Genomic DNA, 2981 nt, shown 5'->3' with positions numbered 1-2981 from the left:
TCCTGTGACAGTTAAAAGTGGAAATGCTGATACAGAAAATTCTTCATTAGTCTACACAACTTTAAGGGGCTAGACTGTTCCCAGCATAAAAATGCTCTTAACTTTCAAAAGATGCAAATGCAAATTTTCTTTGGCCCATGCAACCCCAGTTTACACTCAAAGGTTTTACACGTAAAAACATCCAGTTATGAGCTCATTATTAAAGATCACCAAATAAACAAGGAAATAAGCCTCCATGAATAACAGTTACCAGAAATAATTGCTAATACATTTAAACCCCAAAATACTTAAGATTAGAATTATCCACTTTAGAATATAAAATAGTTGTAAAAGAGATATTTAAAGAAATAGTAGGAAATCACAAAAATGAACAAATGCTAACAAGCTATCAAATACAATTGAAAAGGTTCTTTTAGTCAAAAGGTATATCATTTTGATACGTGTGTGTCTCTAACTAGGTAGCCTCAAGTATAGTAAGGAAAAATGTAAATTGGACTTGATTGTACAAATCAAATACTTTTATACATCACAGGACATTATGAAGAAATTGAAAAGATAACCTGCAGAATGAGAGAAAATATTTGCAAGTCATATTTCTAATAGGGGATTAATAATCAGGATATAAAAAGATCTCTTATAGCTTGTTATGGTTTGGGTTTGTGTACTTACCCAAATCTCATGTCCAGTTGTAAACCTCAATGTCGGAACGGCGGCCTGGTAGGAGGTGATTGGATCATGGGGCAGATTTTCCCCTTGCTGTTCTCATGATCGTGAATTCTCACAAGATCTGGTTGTTTAAAAGTGTGTAACATCTCTCTCTTCTCTCTCTTCCTCCTGCTCTGGCCACGTAAGATGTGCCTGCTTCCCTTCCGCCATGACTGAGTTTTCTAAGGCCTCCTCAGCCATGTTTCCCATACAGCTTGTAGAATTGTGAATCAATTAAACCTCTTTTTTTAAAAAATAAATTACTCAGTCTCAGGTAGTTATTTGTAGCAGTGTGAACGAATACACTACTGAAAAACAAAGAGACAGAAAACCCAATTAAAAACTGGCAAAGTATTTAATGGTATATTTCTTGAAAGAAGATATATGAATGACTCATAGTCACATGAAAAGATGCTCAGCAATACTAATCATTAGCGAATTGCAAATCAAAACTACAGTGAGATACCACTTTGCAACGACTGACATGGCTATAATTTTCTTTAAAAAAGAAAATAAAAAGTGTTGGCAAGGATGTGGAGAAATTGAAATCCTTGTATATTGCTGTACAATGTAAAATGGTGCAGCCTCCATGGAAAATAGTTGGTGGTCCTTCAAAACGCTAAACATGGGATTGTCATATGACTTATCAAATCCACTCCTAGGTAGGTACACAGAAGAATTGAAAACAGGGACTCAAACAGATATTTGTATGCCAGTATCCATTGCAACGTTATTGACAATAGCCAAAAGATGAAAACAAACCAGGTGTCTATCAACTACGAAAGGGTAACAAAATGTGGCATATAGAACCATAAAAAGTAGTAAAGTTCTGAAACATGCTACAACATGGATGAAACTTGAAAACAGTGTGCTAAGTGAAATAAGTCTATCACAAAAGGACATATGTGTATGATTCCACTTATTTGAAATACTAGAATAGGCAAATTTGTGCAGACATAAAGTAGATAAAAGGTTATGGAAACTGGGACAGAGAAAGTAGATAAAAGGTTATGGGGACTGGGACACAGGGGAATACGTAGTTGTTGCTAATGGTCATAGAGTTTCTGTTTGGCATGATAAAAAAGTTTTGTAAAGCGGTAGTGGTGATAGCTGCACAACATTGTGAATGCAATTAATACCCTTGAATCATATACATATATTATATATATATAGTTAAAATGGCTAATTTTATTTTATATGTATTTTACTAAAATAAAAAAATTGGCTAAAATGGATAATAGTACAGAAAGAAGAGGGTAGATCTTTACTACTGGGAGACATCAATCTACTTCTCTCCAGTATTGATAAACATAGTTTCTCATTATAGATAGAACCAGTGGTCAAAAATCAATAAAGACAAAAATTGTAATGGCATAGATTGCAAGCTTTTAAAAAATATTTTAAAACACAGCACCTCCCAAATTAGAGAACAAAGTAGAACATATATAGAAACTACTCACAAATCAAGCCAAACGTACATAGTAAAATAAGCACATAGTAGAACATATGTAGAAACTGACCACAAATCAAGCCAAAAGCAGATCTTAATAACTTATATAAAGTTATCATTATACAGACTACATTATCTGATATTTATGCAATGAAGTTAAAAGTAAAAAATAAAATTAAGAAAGCATACACAATTTCAAATAATTTATGGTGAAAATATAAACCATAATGAAAATAATAAGTACTTATAACAACTATAACAACTAAAAATATTACATGTAAAACACATGGGATGATATGAAAAGGCTTCTTAAAGGGAAATTTATAATTGCAGATGCTTATGTTAGAAGAGAAACAGAATCCATCTTAAGAAGTTAGAAAAAGAATAATTGAATAAATCCAAAAAGGAGAAAGGATAGTGACAACAATGACAGAGCATAAATTAATATAATAGAAAATAAAGGAATAATGAAAATGAAGCTGAGTTGAGTAGTATAATGAAACAGATTAGTTTCTAGTCAATAATAATAAGTCAATAATCAATAATAATAAAGATGAATCAATAATAAAGCAGTCCTGGATGCTCAATATTATGAACAAAAAGGAGAGCATATATCAGAGATGTAGAATTTAAAACATCTTATGTGACTATTATGAGCAATTTGAGGCCAAAGATTTTGGTTTTTAAAAAGTTTTTATGAGTACATAATATGTGTATATATTTACAAGGTAAACCAGAGGTTTTGATGCTGGTACACAATGTGGATTAAGCACATCATCCCCTCAAGCATTCATCCTTTCAGTTACAAACAATTCAATTACACTTT

Source organism: Piliocolobus tephrosceles, chromosome 5, assembly GCF_002776525.5.
Source record: "Piliocolobus tephrosceles isolate RC106 chromosome 5, ASM277652v3, whole genome shotgun sequence".
Lineage (NCBI taxonomy): Eukaryota > Metazoa > Chordata > Mammalia > Primates > Cercopithecidae > Piliocolobus > Piliocolobus tephrosceles.
This window is presented reverse-complemented; position numbering follows the sequence as displayed.